Source organism: Ovis aries, chromosome 26 (genome assembly GCF_016772045.2).
Source record: "Ovis aries strain OAR_USU_Benz2616 breed Rambouillet chromosome 26, ARS-UI_Ramb_v3.0, whole genome shotgun sequence".
Classification (NCBI taxonomy): domain Eukaryota; kingdom Metazoa; phylum Chordata; class Mammalia; order Artiodactyla; family Bovidae; genus Ovis; species Ovis aries.
The window spans coordinates 7,719,924-7,739,435 of record NC_056079.1 but is presented as its reverse complement, the minus strand read 5'-3'; the positions used below and the strand labels follow the sequence as shown (position 1 = coordinate 7,739,435).

Genomic DNA, 19,512 nt, shown 5'->3' with positions numbered 1-19,512 from the left:
TCCCAAAGAAAGGCAATGCCAAAGAATGCTCAAACTACCGTACAATTGCACTCATCTCACATGCTAGTAAAGTAATGCTCAAATTTCTCCAAGCCAGCCTTTAATAGTATGTGAATCATGAAGTTGTAGATGTTCAAGCTGATTTTAGAAAAGGCAGAGGAACCAGAGATCAAAGTGTCAACGTAACCTGGATCATTGAAAACGCAAGAAAGTTCCAGAAAAACATCTATTTCTGCTTTATTGACTATGCCAAAGCCTCTGACTGTGTGGATCACAATAAACTGTGGAAAATTCTGAAAGAGATGGGAATACCAGACCACCTGACCTGCCTCTTGAGAAATCTGTATGCAGGTCAGGAAGCAACAGTTAGAACTGGACATGGAACAATAGACTGGTTCCAGATAGGAAAAGGAGTATGTCAAGGCTATATATCGTCACCCTGCTTATTTAACTTATATGCAGAGTACATCATGAGAAATGCTGGGCTGGATGAAGCACAAGCTGGAATCAAGATTGCTGGAAGAAATATCAACAACCTCAGATATACAGATGACACCACCCTTATGGCAGAAAGTGAAGAGGAACTAAAGACCCTCTTGATGAAAGTGAAAGAAGAGAGTGAAAATGTTGGCCTGAAGCTCAACATTCAGAAAGCGAAGATCATGGCATCTGGTCCAAATCACTTCATGGGAAATAGATGGGGAAACAGTGGAAACAGTGTCAGACTTTATTTTGGGGGGCTCCAAAATCACTGCAGATGGTGACTGCAGCCATGAAATTAAAAGACACTTACTCCTTTGAAGGAAAGTTATGACCAACCTAGATAGCATATTGAAAAGCAGAGACATTACTTTGCCAACAAAGGTCCATCTAGTCAAGGCTATGGTTTTTCCAGTGGTCATGTATGAATGTGAGTTGGATTGTGAAGAAAGCTGAGTGCTGAAGAATTGATGCTTTTGAACTGTGGTGTTGGAGAAGACTCTTGAGAGTCCCTTGGACTGCAAGGAGATCCAACCAGTCCATTCTGAAGGAGATCAGTCCTGGGTGTTCATTGGAAGGACTGATGCTAAAGCTGAAACTCCAATACTTTGGCCACCTCAAGTGAAGAGTTGATTCATTGGAAAAGACCCTGATGCTGGGAGGGATTAGGGGCAGGAGGAGAAGGGGACGACAGAGGATGAGATGGCTGGATGGCATCACTGACTGAATGGACGTGAATCTAAGTGAACTCCGGGAGCTGGTGATGGACAGGGAGGCCTGGCATGCTGTGATTCATGGGGTCGCAAAGAGTTGGACACAACTGAGCGACTGATCTGAATTGAACTGAGCGAGGACTCAGACCGCTTTGCAGAGTGAGGTTATCCAGGGAGGGAGACCCTGGTCACTGCCTACTCAAAGTCATTCGTCTTCCTTCTTGGTAACAGAACTACTATTTTGTACCCACCTCTAGGGATGTTGCAACACGACTGAGCGACTTCCCATTCACTTTTCACTTTCCTGAATTGGAGAAGGAAATGGCAACCCACTCCAGTGTTCTTGCCTGGATAATCCCATGGACGGAAGAACCTGGTGGGCTGCAGTCCATGGGGTCGCTAAGAGTCGGACACGGCTGAGCGCCTTCACTTTCACTTTCACTTTCAACTTCATGCATTGGAGAAGGAAATGGCAACCCACTCCAGTGTTCTTGCCTGGAGAATCCCAGGGACGGGGGAGCCTGGTGGGCTGCCGTCTATGGAGTCACACAGAGTCGGACACGACTGAAGTGACTTAGCAGCTGTGGATGAAATGTGATATGTCAAAGCCAGTCTGGGTAATCCCAGTCGACTCTACTAGAAACCTGTCTGGGGTAGATGTGTGATTTATTCCTGGAAGATGAAATGGAAATCAAAATATTCAGGGAGCTATCTGGGAAGGATCTTACTGTGAAAGCGAACAAAGGAATATAGCTGCTGCTTTCCCACCTTTCTTCCTTGGGACACAGTTATGCGCTGATGACACACTTTTGAATCCTTAGCTGTCCCTTTTTAAGCATGTCTGGAAGACCAAACAGCTCACAGTGATGCCGGCCCAAGCTTCTGTCACTGCTGGGCTGGCGCCTTGACCTCAGAAGTACCCACCACCAGTTTCCTTGTTGTCTGATAAAACACATTGTGGTTCAGACCATTAACTGTGTCTTCTGATATTTGCTGCCAAAATATCCAGATTCATTCAGATTGTAAATCTGTTCTATTAATGAGCTAGATTGCATTATTAAAAATTTGTTTGGAATGAGGAGTTTTCTCAAATGACCTTGGAAGTCTTGAATGAAATTATACGATAACTCAGATAGGGATTAACATAACCTGATGTTAACATCATCTTGGACATAACTATTTGGGCTTGACTTGAATGAGAAGAAACCACTTGGAGAGCAGAGTGAATTCAACCGTGAAATCAATGTAAGTTTCCTGTCTGATGAAGAAGCAAGAGTGCTGTGTATTTATGTGTTCTGTGTGAACATAGAAGGTATGGGTTACATTTAACTAGATATCATTCAGAACATATCAGACTAGGAAAAAGAAGAGAAACACCTCTGACCTCAGTAAAGACATTACAAATCTATTCTCTAAAGTTCAGGCTTCTGAATTTCATTAAGAACCCCCAGTTCCTCCCTCAACGCTTGTTTCAAAACGGGTAAAAATGCAAGGTTATCTGGCAGCTATTTCACCCTATTTCTTTATTTTAACATCCCAACTTGTGAACTGCATTTTCACTGCCACACAGGAAAATTCTCAGGGCTCCTAAGTGAAGAGTGACACTCTGCAGACTCCCGTTGATGCTACATTAGCTTCGTTAACAACTGCAAAGCCTGCTGCAAACTAACGTTCTTTTTAGTTGGACTGCATATCTTCTGAAAGCTTTTAAGTAATTTTATGATTGGCACGAATCGAATAACACTTTGGATAGACATTCTACACCCTCATCCATCTCTGACTTGTTATTACTTTCTATTATTGGTTAATCTATGAAATTTCATGCATTATTTTTTTTCTGTCCATTCTTGTGAGCTTTTAACTACCTGGCAGGGGTCCGTCCTTCCTGAATTTGTGAGGAGACAACTCCCTATCCTCCACCAAACTGTTCTCATGTAATGAACTAAGGATAGAAAACTTCTTTGGCTAAAGGGAAAAAGGGGGGACTTTCCGAGTGGCACAGTGTATAGGAATCTGCCAGTCAGTGTAGAGAACACAGTTTCGATTCCTGGCCCGGGAAGATTCCGCACGTGGTGAAGCAACTAAGCCTGTGCACCACAACTTCTGAGCCCGTGTGTCTAAAGCCCGTGCTCCTCCACAGGAGAAGCCACTGCAGTGAGAAGCCTGCTCACTGCAACAAAGAGCAGCCCCAGCTCGCTGCAACTAGAGTAAGGCCACATGCAGCCGGAAGATCTAGCGCTGTTGCTGCTGCCAAGTTGCTTCAGTCGTATCCAACTCTGTGCGACCCCATAGACGGCAGCCCACCAGGCTCCCTCATCTCTGGGATTTCCCAGGCAAGAATACTGGAGTGGGTTGCCATTTCCTTCTGCAATGCATGAAAATTAAAAGTGAAAGTAAAGTCACTCAGTCATGTCCGACTCTTCGAGACCCCATGGACTGTACCCTACCAGGCTCCTCCGTCCATGGGAGTTTCCAGGCGAGAGTATTGGAGTGGGGTGCCATTGCCTTCTCCAAAATGATAAAATAATATTTTTTAAAAAGAATATAAAGAAAATTAGGTGTACATTTCTATAATGACATTCTACCATGTATGTCACACTTTATAGTAAAAAGTGCATTCCTATTTCTTATTTTGTTCTCATAAGAACTCCATACAGTCAACAAGGTACGGCTTGTTGTATCTGTTTCATATTGAAAAAGCCAATCTCAGAAAGTCTGAGACCTGCTGAAGTCACTCTCCTTTGAAGAAACAGATTCTGGCTCTAAACCTAGGTCTTCTAATTCTAACCTCTCATAGAACTTGGCCACTTGAACTGATTTTTTTTTTTTTTTTGGTACTGCCACCATCTTTTTGAATGACTTTTGGAGATGATTAATTTTTGAAAGAGAATTTTTGTTGGAGGTGCCTAATTAAATAAGTTGACTGACATCTGATTTTTCACTGAAATCAGGGAGCCTATTTAAAAATGTCTCCATCCATTTGTCTTTTACTACATATAGGAGAAATGCTCATTCCTCAATAAAAACACACAGAAATATTTTGGAAATGTCTGGACACCGTGTGTCAAATCAACTATAAATTCTATGCTTGTAATGTGTCAGATGTCAGTGTCCATGGAAGATTGTAATGAATGGTGTAAACAACGAAGGTCCCCAGTTAATTTACTATACTATCTTTCTTCACTTGTATTCTCAGCAGATGACACAATTCTGTGCACCTGCTGGTCAGGTTTTCCTGGTAGTCCACATGTGTGCAGTGTTTGTTCCATTTTAATTAACCTCAAGACTCTAGTTCATGTGGCAGAGCTGGGTTCTCTAATTATTTTCAGAAAACTAGTGATCTTCTCAGAAACAATAGGTGAGAGATGCAGTAAGCCATCAGAGCCACTGCTAAATCTCACACAAAGAGGCAAGGGTACTAGAAGACGTAATAAACTACTGCTGTTTTTTAAAGACTCTCATGGTATTTAATTTTTGTTGAATGGTGTTGTTAACTCGAGAAATGATTCAGGGGCTAATTCTTCCTCTTTCTGGACATCTGTCTATTTATCTATCTATATATACTTAGAGTATATTAAAGAACATATGCCCAACAGTTAATAGTTTTCATCTTCATAACATATGTGGAAAATTATTCTTGTTTTATCCTCTCAGGATAGCTGAAATGGAGTTGAATTTACTGTTGCTCACATGCTGGCCTTGACAAAGAAAGGCCAGGATTATCTTCAGAATCAAAGCTTCATTACTGAGATAAAATGAAAAGAGACCTTACTGCTCTTTATGTAATTAAATGCAATCATTATTATGAAAATTTTTCTGCACAGCTGCTACGTTGAAAAAAATTTGCATTAACAGTAATCCCTTTATATCTTTGACATGATTCATAGCTCCTCACGTATTTCCTGGTCTGAAAATGCAAGATAATTTGAAACCTTCCATAGGTGTATTGCTTCTTTGCTGCCTGAATAGCAATTCTATACCTTATTTTTATTAATTCAGGGAACCATTCAAATGGTTAAGATGCCATGTTCTTACAATTCATCCACTTAGTGGCTTGTAGAGAAAGGATCAAATGGCCAAGCAGGTCATAAAATAGTCAATTCAGTTTAGCCTTAAACACTGACAACTGAAGTAGTAGCCTCCATTGAGGCTGTTTATTAGGCAACTCTAATGTCATAACATATCTGTGCGGGTGGAGGTTATGTTCTGTCCCAACATAAAGGTCTGGGTAGGTCCATGGTTGGGGGCCTGGGATGCCTGATATATTACCTAACCTACCTGACCAAATCTGAAAAACTTTTTCAATATATTTGTTAGTATTAAAAATATATTTTTAGTTTCTGGTCTTACATTTAGATCTTTAATCTGTTTTTGTTTTGTTTGTTTTTTAATTTTTATTTTTACTTTATTTTACTTTATAATACTGTATTGGTTTTGCCATACATTGACATGAATCCACCATGGGTGTACATGCGTTTTGAGTTTATTTTTGTGTATGATGTTAGAAAGTGTTCTAGTTTCATTCCTTTACAAGTGGTTGACCAGTTTTCCCAGCACCACTTGTTAAAGAGATTATCTTTCCTCCATTGTATATTCTTGCCTCCTTTGTCAAAGATAAGGTGTCCATAGGTGCGTGGATTTATCTCTGGGCTTTCTATTTTGTTCCACTGATCTATATTTCTGTCTTTGTGCCAGTACCATACTGTCTTGATGACTGTGGCTTTGTAGTAGAACCAGAAGTCAGGCAAGTTGGTTCCTCCAGTTCCATTCTTCTTTCTCAAGATTGCTTTGGCTATTCGAGGTTTTTGTATTTCCATACAAATTGTCTTATGACCCAGCAATCCCATTGCTGGGCATACACACTAAGGAAACCAGAATTGAAAGAGACACGTGTACCCCAATGTTCATCGCAGCACTGTTTATAATAGCCAAGACATGGAAACAACCTAGATGTCCATCAGCAGATGAATGGATAAGAATGCTGTGGTACATATACACAATGGAGTAATACTCAGCCATTAAAAAGAATTCATTTGAATCAGTTCTAATGAGGTGGATGAAACTGGAGCTTATTATACAGAGCGAAGTAAGCCAGAAAGAAAAACACCAATACAGTATACTAACGCATATATATGGAATTTAGAAAGATGGTAACGATAACCCTGTATGTGAGAGAACAAAAGAGACAGAGATGTATAGAACAGTCTTTTGGACTCTGTGGGAGAAGGAGAGGGTGGGATGATTTGGGAGAATGGCATTGAAACATGTATAATATCATATAAGAAACGAATCGCCAGTCCAGGTTCAATGCAGGACACAGGATGCTTGGGGCTGGTGCACTGGGATGACCCAGAGGGATGGTACGGGGAGGGAGGTGAGAGGGGGCTTCAGGATGGGGAACACACGTACACCCCTGGTGGATTCGTGTTGATATATGGCAAAACCAATACAATATTGTAAAGTAATTAGCCTCCAATTAAAATAAATAAATTTAAATTTAAAAAAATAAAATAAAAATATATTTAGATCTCCTTTGACTGTCTAAACCTTGAATGATTCTGAACTCAGGTAGGGAAGATAGAGGTAAAATATAAAAAGTGAAGTGAAGTGAAGTGAAGTCGCTCAGTCGTGTCCGACTCTTTGCGGACATGGGACTCTTTCCCATGGACTGTAGCTCACCAGGCTCCTCTGTCCATGGGATTCTCCAGGCAAGAATACTGGAGTGGGTTGCCATTAAAATATAATAGGACCCTTACAAACCTATGTATTAATCCAAGCTCCATATGAGTCTAAGCTGAGACCTGAAAGGTCTGGGAATTTCCCAGTCCCGTCGCATGACAAGCAGTCCTATGTCCTTTTGCGAAAGACCAGAAAGGGAATCGGCAGTCACAGGTCCTTCCTTAAGGGAAACTGTCTTCCTTATTTCCTCTCACTCCTGGTTTTGAGAAGTGATTTACACCTAAGAATTAGATGGGATGGCCTTCTCCTCCTTTATGGTGTCAAGTCAGGCTTTTGATTATGACACTGGAGATTTGTAAGCTGACTCAGATCAAGATGGACTCGAACTGTCTGCCCAACCATTTCAGTCCAAGAGGGCCCCTGGTAAGTCAGAAGCGACTATAGATCTCTATGGCACAGATTGTCCTGATTATCTTTCTGCCCCCACTGCCTATTTTTGTGATCATGAGCACCTTGTTTCTAGCAGTTCATTGCAGCCACTTGGTCTTTTCCTCTCTGGGATCCAATCCTCCTCATGGAAATCAGTGAGCCTATATCAACGGCTGCATTTCCACTTTCTTATATAAGGCCTGCAGGGATATCTTTCAAAGTGGTGGGTGTATTTCTAAAATAAAATACATATTAATTTTTAAATTTGGAAATAATTTCAAACTTACAGCAAAGGTGCAAAAATAAGCCTATATGAAGAACAATAAATGCCCCTTTACCTGGTTCACTTATTGTTTGTGTTTTGTGCCATTTGCTTTATCAATGGATTCTCCCCTGCAACACTAGGAAGTAAGTTGCCTACCTCGGGGTCTTTTGCCACTAAAATTTAAAATCCTATGCAAAAATACATATTCTCATGTAACAACTGTTATGTTATCATCTTCAGTAAGTTTAACATAAATTTCGTACTTTTGTTTTATCTATCATACATTTTTTCTTTGGTCTGTTGACCCAGTAATGTCGTGTTGAATTTGTTTGCATAAAATGCAGTCAAGGGTTAGACATTACATTCAGTTGTCATGTTTTTTGAGACTCATTAGAACATGTCTAAAGCCCTTCTTGTCTTAATGTTTCTACTATTTACTACTATTGGCATTCATGCAGAATACAAACCTCCCCTACCTTTCATAAAACAGAAGGAAATGTTCCTGTCTTGCGTTCGTTTGATGTTTCCTCATGATTAAATTTAGGGCATGAATTCCTGGCCAGAACACTACACAAAGGACACTGTGATCTGACATCCTTCTCAGGGCATCAACCCCAGAGACACGCAGTGTCAAGTTACCTCTTTACCACCCTGGGAACGTGTTGACTGATTTCTTCACCATATGTTGCAGTGACTAAGCAATCTACAGAGACAATTTAAGACCACACAAATATTTTGCTTCTTATCAAAATCTGTCCCTCTGGTTTCAGCACCAATTGATGATTCTTGCCTGTATCAATATTTACTATAACCGATATTTACTATAATTCCAGCACTCTCTCACACTTACCAATCAACACTTGGTATTCTCCTAAAGCAAGAGCACTTGTCCCTTTTGCTTTCTTTCCTTCTTTCTTTTATATATATTAGTATAAATATTTATGTTTCATAGGTAACAATGCATATTTTCTGTATGTCTATACCTATATATATATATATATATATATATATGAAGGTGTGTGTATATATATACTTACATATACTTAATTGATTTGGTCTTCCCTGGTGGCTCAAATGGTAAAGAATCCTCCTGCAATGTGGGAGACTGGGATTTTATCCCTAGGTTGGGAAGATCTCCTGGAGGAGGGCATGGCAACCCACTCCATATTCTTGCCTGGAGAATCCCCATAGACAGAGGAGCCTGGCAGACTGCAGTTCATGGGGTCACAAAGAGTTGGATACAACTGAGCAACTAAGCACAAGTACTTAATTTATATATTTAATATATTTTGGTGTGGACTCATTTTCCCACTGTTTCCTCCAGTGGTTTATAACCAATTTATTCCTAAATGCTAGGTAACAGGAGACTCCTTTAGGCACCTTCAAGAGAAACTCTTATAGACTGAGTGATTTAGTGGCACATGTAAGTTTTAGAATTCTTTTTTTATATCACCCTAATAATGTCAGGCATCTCACCTTCATTTAGTGCAGGCCACCGACGAACCAAGCCAATATCTAATACCATATTGGGAAATTTGCATTGGCACCTTGAGCATATAATCCCTGGTAGATACACCCATGTTGACATACTTGGCCTAATCAATAATTATATTCTTTTTCTTATGTTTAGCCCTCTGAGAACCTATCCTCACATATAGTCTTTAGATTTCCTTCAATAAATATTAGCAGCGTCATGGATCCATCTGGATGGATCTTGCTGGGACAACCTGGGAGCCCACTCTCGTCACAGGTGTAGTGTCTACAAGGTACAGGAGAGGCAGAGGTGAAGAGGAGGTGCTGTCCTCCCTTTGAGCGATGAAGTACCAGAGGATCCACACGATCACGGCTTGTTTGATTAGAGCAGGGGCCTGCTGGCAGAGGTACTTTCACTGGTCTTTGGGAATACAGAGTGGTCAAGTGCACTGAATCCACCAAAATGTCCCTTAGGATTCTACTTTCTCTTAATGAATGTTCCTGCTTTGATGTATGAGCCATAGCAAGGCTTTGTATTCAATATATGTTGCAATTTAGCAAATTATTGGAACTGATTCTGTGTCTGATCTCTAGCTATGTCAGTTCTGTGGCTGCAAGAGATCATGCTAAATGTTCCTTAATTTTCTAACCATGTCTTGGGCTGAGAATTTAAAACTCAGAGAGTGTGTCCTTTTTCTTTCTCTGTCTTCTTCTTTAAACTCTCCAGTGTAATGAGAAGTAGCTGGGGTTCCGTGCTCTTTAGTCCCTCTAAGTCGTTTATCCCAACAGGCATCTGGTCTCTCAAAGCTTTCCCTCCAGTTGGCCCTTCATCCCAAGTGACCGGATGTGATAATATGACTAACTGGGTGCTGTGAGCACGCATTTGCTTTCCATTCGTTAATAGTTTGGGGCATCAACTTTGCTCCACACCCAGACAGGTCTCACAATTACTCCCAACTGCCCACCCCTGAGGACTTCTGCTTGCAACTGCTTCCACTATAGACACTGTATCAGTCAGAAAGTGAAAGTGAAAGTGAAGTTGCTGAGTCGTGTCCGACTCTTTGTGACCCCACAGACGGTAGCCTACCAGGCTCCGCCGTCCATGGGATTTTCCAGGCAAGAATAGTGGAGTGGGCTTCCATTTCCTTCTCCAGCGGACCTTCCCAACCCAGGGATCGAACCTGGGTCTCCTGCATTGCAGACAGACGCTTTACCGTCTGAGCCACCAGGAAAGCCCATATCAGTCAGAACCCAATGTAAAAATGATCCACCCCAAATATTTTGGTGAGGAAAAGATAAACACAGAGAACTACAGGCTTACCTTAAGGAAGACTGGAGGGACAGATTCTAGTTGAGGCACCAGAAATACTTCCACAATCGAGGGCAGATCCCTGGGGACCAATTCTCGGGAACAAACACGGGATGTGAGGCTGGTCGTGCTGCAGGGACCAGTGATGCCATCCCATCACGGCCTCCGGTGCAACTTCTATGGAGGCGAAAGAAGCAGGAAAAGGGGCAGTTATCGAGGCAGAAAATCTTCAATTTCCATGACATTGTTTTGTCAGGAAAACATGGTTTTGACCTCATTTTCACTTTACAAAGCTCACTCAAGTACATTTAATCTGAGGAACCTGATATGCAGCCAGAACCCTAGATAACATGGATCAATGCTGTTTCCTGTTTTCCCACATCTCAATCAGAGATAGGGTGGGATCTAGGCTGAAGTGTCAAGCCAACCACAGTGTTTATTTAGCGTGGACCACCATCGATTGAGAACTGCCACACTTAGATTTGCAATCAAAACCCATTTATCTATTTTTAATGAGAGTTGTAAGCAGCAGATACTTGATTCAATTCTCACAGAGTGTACATATAAACCGTATGTCACGAGACTCATAAAACAGATGATGCCCATTCCCCCAGACTGACATCTAGGACACCTCTTTTCCTTGTTTAATATTCTTAAATTATGAAAATAGATGGCACCCAGCTCATGGATAGAGGGATTTTGATTTTGTGTTACACTTAATGGCAATGCATTTGTATTTTCTAATAAAGCCTTGATTATATTGAAGTCAATCAACCAATAATTGCATTTATTGCATTTAATATATTTTCAATTAATTAACATAAACTGCAACGAATATATTTGCACTTCTGGCAGAGCAAGACCCGCCTTATCTTTCAACGGCATGGTATGGAAGGTCCAGTCCACCCCGAGGTAAGAAGAGTCTTATCTCCTCACAGGGGCAGCTGGGCCAACCTGGGTGTGCTGAGCGTGTGATAGCCTCTTGACTGCTAACTAAAGGCTCTCCTTGTTTGATGCATGTGTTGATATAGGTCCGATGTAAACATATCCTCTATGTCATTTTTGCTGTTTTTATCAGTAACTGTATTTTAAACTAAAGTAGAAATTCATAGGGAAAAAAGAAAAAATACAACTGTAGGCTAATTGGCTTTGAAGCTCTGGGGGATTCAATTTATTATGGAAGATTCAGCTGAGAGATAAACGCACATACACAGCATGAACAGTATCGACCACAAGGAAACCGCAGGAGAAAGCTCAATTGGCTCCCGAAGCTATCTGAGGCAGAGGTGCAGAGACATAAACTAACTTCCATTGTGTTTGTTTTATTTATACTTGTTTATCTCTTTGAAGCAAGGACTTATTATTTGAAAAAGAATTCATTGAAAGGGGGAAAAATGACTAAGTAAGAGAAGAAACTTTTTAAAAAGTGTCTTTCTGATATCTTGTTTGAAGGTTTTAAGTTTGTGGTAAATTATTTTGTTGCATTTTACACTTAACTTGTGCTTGCAAACTTTTATTAGTTAATACATTCACCTTTGTCATTTTTGCCTAAACATATTTATTCCCCAAGCTCTGTTATGAAAAGAATCTTCTTTAATACAGTAAGGTGGCTACATATTAGAGTCCAGTTTCAATTATTATCTGGCCTTTTGTGTAGGAGTAGTTGACACTTAAGAACACCTTTCTAAGGCAAAGGCCTCTGACTGCTTTGAAGAAATCTGTCCATGCTGGGGTTGCAAATACCAATGGTGTCACAGGGGAAAAACACAACTTTACTTCTAACTGAGTGTCTAGAAGATTCACTCTGCTCTCCAAATCTCTCTGAGCTATGCAGATGGATCTTTGGACATCCCTCCTCAGCAAAATTTTAAACATTCCTCTGCATGGTATTTTTTAATTTGCTGAAAATCAGTATCTTCAGTTGTATCACAAAAATCAAAATTCTGACCCCAACTACAGATACAGAAGATGACATGTAACAAATATCATTTTACAGAATAAGAAGAGGTAGCTGGGTTTGTCACAGCAGAATTTAGATCCACGTGACGTGTAAGTATAAATGGTATTCCAGGGCTGGAAGACCATCATATCTCACCCTTGAAATGAGCCTTGAGAAGAAATTGTTCAGCTGAGTCAGTGCTGTGATGACTCTGGGTTGCATATTTGAAAGGGTGACACGTACCCAGTGGATGCACGCGTGTGAGGCTTTAATACGTGTAAAGGGTGTGGTAGACAGAAGACTTCACAGGCAACCACCAACCACAGAGACTCCTGAATCCGTGCAGGCACAGTCCCTCAGCATCCCTCCTCAGTCCCACAGGATGCACCTCATCTCTGGATGTGAATCACCAAGACACATATGAGCTATCTCAGCATCAGGGGACTTTGATAACCGCACCTCATGCAGGCAAGTCGGTAGAGATAACTAGCTTAAACCAGGTGCAAACTATCAGCTGAGCCTGCTTTACAAACCCTATAAGCACACATAACCAAGCCCCCACCTCTACCATTTTTGAATTTTTACTTCTCTTTTCTTGTTTCCTCATATATTGGTATCCAAATTCCTGATTGCTCATCTGACTTATGTTCTTGAAATCACTGACTTCCCTTGACTGCATTTCCCCATCAGCATTGCTCATCAGCCTAGTGAAGGGCTTGGTAGAGAAAATAAGATCAAGGACAGAAAACTTGACAATTTTTCTGTCTGCAAGACTGTTTTTTATATTAATGATATTTGCTGGTTCATTTGGCGGGTTAAGTTGACAGGATGGGGATTTGTGGATAAAGAATTTTAAATGACTTGTTTGGGAGGAAGGCATGAGCATAATTGCCTTCCATGATATTTAACTATAGGGCATCCAGTGTAAAGTTATCAACTGTATACAGAAAAGAGCTTTTGGTTAGATGGCGTACACTGTGTGATAAGATTCTATCTGCATTTCTCATTTTTATGTTCACAATTTTGTGTGTACAGGGAGACCTAAGAGATCTCATTGGTAATATGAGAGCTTTTAACTTTAAGTACAGCCAGGCTGAGCCACCATTCACCACACAGAACATGCACATCCCATTTTCCTGCAACGTCGCCGAGGCTGTCTCAGTTGAAACAGGATTCTCCTGTCCCTGTACTGACCTGCAGTGCTCCCGTGGCATGAATGACTGGTTTTTATCTCCTTGTCTTTCTTATGAAGTCTGATTTGACTGTGCCTGCTGACCCACAGCTCCTTTTGAAGTTGCCAGAGTGAACTTAATTGGCATTTTCAGCATGTTCAATGTCTTGAAGAAGTCTAATATCTCCCCAGTGCATTGTACAGAAATCAATTCCTGGAATAAAGACTCTCTTGGTCCATCAGGAGGCATATCACAATAATAAGAAAACTAACATTAATTCAGAACTATACAAGTTACATGTATTGACTCATTAATCCTCAGTAATTTTATGAAGCAATAATTGTTATTATCCCCACTTTACAGATGTGGAAACTGACACACAGATTTGCCCAGGTCTGCAAAGTAGGAAAAGTCTGATCTGGTATTAAGCAGATACATTAGTAAGAAGGTCCCACAGTCAACACAAGATGAAACAGAACAAAGCAAGAAAAGCTACAGTAATGATAATTTTAAAGATTTTAAAAAAACTACTCCTCTTCATACAACTCTGTCCAAAGATTATGCGTTTGAGTAACGACCATTACTGCAGTGTACACTGAGAAACACTTCATTAATTTACTTAGATTTTCTTATGGCTTTTTCTAGAAAAGCCCCAGATCAGCTCTGAGATTCCACAAGTACTCAAGGAAACCTGAGTAGATAGATCTGGAATTCTCGGGGGTGGGTGGAGAGACAGTACCCAACATTTCATCATATTTACTTTAGAAATCCACAGAGAGTTGGAGATAAACCAGAAGGTTCCCTATGATGACAGAAGGCACGTTCCATAAAGGAGGAGTTTTTGTTTGTGTGCTTCTCTTCTATATCCCTGACAGTCAGAATAATGCCTACAGCATAGTAGGTGCTCGAAAAAATGCTTTATGAATTAAATAGCTACCATGCATCATAGCCTTTCTATACACCAGGTGCACTCGAAAGCCTGGAGTGTAGGAGCGATGGTAACGTAGAATGGAAAGTGATCTTAATGTCGGTCATATGCTCCCTTGCTCCTCCTAGTTCTCATCCTCATTCTTTCCCCAAAAACACTGAAGAAAATTAAGATCCATGTCCCCATGAACTGGAAGAGTTCCTTCCTTTGATATATAGTTTTCTATGGGGACAAGGAAAAGATTTTCATTCACTAACTCAGATGGTGAATACTTTTCAATATTATATGTTAGCCATTGGATATAAAGTGAAAAAGAAAGTACTGTATAAGTACTTATATAGTAATTACCATGAGCCTTTAGGCAACCCACTCCAGTGTTCTTGCCTGGAGAATCCACGGACAGGGCCTGGCAGTCTACGGTCCAAAGGGTTGCAAAGAGCCGGACACGACTGACATGACTTAGCCTGCACGCATGCATGGGCCTTTTACTTAATGAATCCTCACCACATTTTACATATGAGAAATATGAATCACAGAGGTTGTACATGGCAAAGCTGGGATCACAACTGGCTAGCCATGTTGTTAGCCAGCAAGTGAAGACCCCCTACTCCAACTGTAGCTGAATCTAAAGATATATAATCATGCTGCTGCTGCTGCTGCTGCTAAGTCGCTTCAGTCGTGTCCGACTCTGTGCGACCCCATAGATGGCAGCCCACCAGGCTCCCCCATCCCTGGGATTCTCCAGGCAAGAACACTGGAGTGGGTTGCCATTTCCTTCTCCAGTGCATGAAAGTGAAAAGTGAAAGTGAAGTCACTCAGTCGTGTCCGACTCAGCGACCTCATGGACTGCAGCCTACCAGGCTCCTCCGTCCATGGGATTTTCCAGGCAAGAGTACTGGAGTGGGGTGCCATCGCCTTCTCTGCATAACCATGCAAAGTCTATCAAAAATTACAAATCTAACAAATGCCAGGAAGATCACAGCAGAGGGTGTTGTGGGACAGTATGACGGAGTGAGAGGCAGGGTTGGGCTCAGAAAATGACATGCAAGCTGACGCTGGACAGGAGAGTAGCACTGAGTCAGGCAAAGAGCAGGAGGCATTCTCAATAAGGGGAATTCTGAGTGAGGGGTAAGGCCATGTGGGCATGCTTGCTGTGCAGAGAAGCAAGAGAAGGGCACTGTGATGTGAGCTTAGGAGCTGGGAGTAGGGCAGACAAGAGGAAGGAGGTCATGTCAGGATTTGGAGCCCAACTTCTGCATTTTTATTTCAATAGGAAGTGACTCTAAGATTTTAGCAGAGATGTGACACGATCCTATTTATGTGTTATAAATATCACTCATTCTTCTTTTATACTTTTATGGCAATAAATGTCATGATGATTAATAGAGCACTGACCAACCTAGATAGCATATTAAAAAGCAGAGACATTACTTTGCCAACAAAGGGCCATCTAGTCAAGGCTATGGTTTTTCCAGCGGTCATGTATGGATATGACATTTGGACTGTGAAGAAAGCTGAGCCCCGAAGAATTGATGCCTTTGAACTGTGGTTCAAAGGAGATCCAATCAGTCCATTCTGAAGGAGATCAGCCCTGGGATTTCTTTGGAAGGAATGATGCTAAAGCTAAAACTCCAGTACTTTGGCCACCTCATGCAAAGAGTTGACTCATTGGAAAACACTCTGATGCTGGGAGGGATTGGGGGCAGGAGGAGAAGGGGACAACAGAGGATGAGATGGCTGGATGGCATCACCGACTCGATACACATGAGTTTGGGTGAACTCCGGGAGTTGGTGATGGACAGGGAGGCCTGGAGTGCTGCGATTCATGGGGTCGCAAAGAGTCGGACACGACTGAGCGACTGAACTGAACTGAACTGTGACACAGTATTTATTCCTTTTAACAGATGTTTTCTCCATGATTTCAGCTAGTTCACTTGTATCACAGACACCATGTAGAAGATGCTTTTGAAACTGTGTTTAAAACTGTTTCTGAAAGAAGATGTGTTTTAACACAAATAAATGTGATATATATATATATAAAGCAAATTTAGAACATCTGTATATGTTATTATGAAACAGAAGAGATGTGACAGAAATATTAAGTGCTTTATAGTATTGTTGACTAAAGTTACAATGAGCTATAGTGCTCCTTGTAGGTTAAGCACATGTTAACCTTAATATATGTAAACATTTAGACAATATTTTCTATAAGGAATACTGATGCAGCAATGTATAATTATAAGGCAGTTATAATAATATCATTATAAACTATTATAGTTATTAATACATTATTCTATAATAGGATTAACAGACTCAGGTTTATTATTTAATTCATGACTTAAATATAACGAACTAAAAGGCAAAAAAATGCCAGTGTTTTCGTGGAATTCAGTAAACAGAAACCCTATACTGGCCTGTATAATGAACTACTAAGACTTTTGCAGAGAGTGCATGTTTTTTTGCAAAACCATCACCTAGAAAAAAAACCTAGCTACCTTTAGGGTGCTGAGTGTTTGTATCTCATTCGTATCAACAAACTGTCTTTCGGAATCAGACAAAACCGTGGCTTATAGCAGTGGTTAAAAACGGCGCTATTGCTCTTACAGAGCGTTTCTGCTTGTGGCTGGCAGGAGGCGGGCAGGAACCTGGCGCTTCACGAGCTAGCAGGCTCGCGGTCCAGCAGCGCCTCCTGGAGGACAATGACAAAGTAGCAGCCTGTCCGGCCGCAGAAGAAAGGCCAGGAACCAGGGACCCTGACGGGCTGCAGAGAAGGGGGCAGACGGGCTGGGAAAGACGGCGGGGGCTGGCGGGTGACTAAAGAGCGAGAGAAACGACATGGCCGCATGCGGTCAGTAATGGGTCTAGCAGCTTTCCATCGCCGAGAATGTCACAAACGGTAGGGGAAGGTGGCACATATGACTTCTCTTTTGATAACAGGGAAGTCCTTCTAAGATGTGAATGCTCTCGCCTATCAGAACATGTGGAAGTACTTCGATGGTGATAAGAAAGCATTAAGACCAGTTTTTTTTGTTGTTGTTGTTTGTTTTTTTTTTAAAGGCTGTATTATGGAATCTGCACCTTGTCAACTTTGAAAATGCCAATGAAAAGAAACCTACCAATATAGCTCAGGATATGTGCAGGTGACTCTGCTGTTGTGATGAAAGGTGGCCCTTGTGGTTAATTTACAGTTGATAAACTTCTGATACAGCTGAATGATCACTGGGCTCTCACTAAACTGTACACTTCATATTTGAAGGTGACCTAAAAACACATAATACTCAAAAGACAAGAGGGGGAATATTATTAGCCAGATCCTTCTTCTTTCTAGTGATGCACAGATGGAATTATTCTTCTAAGTGGGGTTGGATAAGAGATGCTCCTGAAATACTGGGAATTCTACACATGTGGATTTGAGATGCTGGGGACAACTGTGGTTTATCATCAAGAGGCACAAATAAACAACATTTTCAGGCCATGACAAGGGGGTGTAAGGAAGTGTATGGACCCCTCTTTGCCCCAGGACTTCTGAGGGGTTTTGGCTCCATGCCAATCACTGTGCCAGGGCAGCTTGCTCAGTGCTCCTTGATAACATGATATCTTTCAGTTTCAGCTTAAAGCCTCTTGTTTAAAATGTGAGTTAATACTGGTTCTAATACTAGATTCATGTGGTAATAAAAGAATACCAGATCAGGGCCCAAGGCCGTCTTTTTCACCTACCAGCCACATCAGACATTGAATCCACAGCTTCAGAAATGTTTTTTTCACTTAAGTAGTTGTACAACTAGATATAAGATCATAACTTTTTAACAGCTCTGAAGACTAGTATTTTAGGTAGCACATACCTCTGCATAGGCAAGGACTATGCTGAGAGAAAAGCACTGACATACATACATTACCACGGGTAAAACAGACAGCTCGTGGGAAGCTGCTGCATGACATGGGGAGCTCTGCTCAGTGCTCTGGGATGACCTAGAGGGGTGGATGGGGAGTGAGAGGGAGGCTCAAGAGAGAGGGGATACACGAACACTTATAGCTGATTCAGGATGCTGTACAGCAGGAACTGACATAACACTGTAAAGCAATTATCCTCCAATTACAAAAATAAAATGAAATAGACATAAACGTCCCCCTTCATGGAACCCTAGAAGATAATTATTAATCTTACAGTAGTTGTTGATTTGGTTAATTTGTTGCTTGCATTTAAATTTTTTAAAAGTTTGGGATAGGAAGTTAGAGCCCCACAGATTATTTCAAGCAAGTGCAGAGTGAGGCCCGTATGGTAGTAAGTAGGCTGGAGGCATTCTAGGTAAGGCATTCTAGGTCTGGGCATGATGTTCAGCCCCCATGGGGATTATCCAATTTGATCCTCACGTTGTTTGATGTAGTAAATGTTATTTCTACCCACCCAATACTCAGGGAATCTGTGGTTGAGCTACAGTTAATTAACTGCCCAATGTCATACAACTACCAAGTGTATATTTTGGTATTTCTCACCCAATTAAAAATTTAGAAAATGAAAATTTTTAGAAAGAAATAATTAAAATAATTAGGCTTCAATACACAAAAATGACTATCAGTAAAACCACAGATTTGCCAGTGACAGACATCATAATGGACTCAGTAATTGTGCTGCTGCTGCTGCTAAGTCGCTTTAGTCATGTTCGATCTGTGCGACCCCATAGACAACAGCCCACCAGGCTCCTCTGTCCATGGGATTCTCTAGGCAAGAACGCTGGAGTGGGCAGCCGTTTCCTTCTCCACAGTAATTGTGAGGCACCACTATCTGTGTATTTTGTCTTATTGCTCCTACAAACTGCCAGCTATTTCCTGCTAATGCTCATTCCAGAAGCAAGTCTTCGGAATATTAGAACGATTAGCCAGGAACCTGAAAGGTGGAACTGTCTGTCAGGAACCATCTCCTGGTTTTCAAAAACGAGCTTTTTTAAGCTGTTTGTACACAAATCATTCAGCCAAGAGTAAGACATCAGAAATTCTTAGCAGGAGGCAGATGGGAGGTCAGAGTAGATTATTGCAGAGATGAAAGAAAGCTTATAAAATGAAAAAAAAACAAAACAAAACAAAAAGGCTTTGCCTCCTTTTGTGCATAATAAAATGCTGACACAAC

General features: G+C 41.2%; 1 protein-coding gene across 1 annotated transcript in view; it reads right to left on the bottom strand.

Moving 5' to 3' along the window:
• NEIL3 (nei like DNA glycosylase 3) overlaps positions 1–19,512 on the bottom strand; it is a 358,244-nt gene that overhangs the window by 76,365 nt on the left and 262,367 nt on the right. Inside the window, exon 3 of the mRNA XM_060407202.1 lies at positions 10,361–10,525. The gene's annotated coding sequence lies outside the window, so the exon portion shown is untranslated. The remainder of the gene's footprint in view (positions 1–10,360; positions 10,526–19,512) is intronic.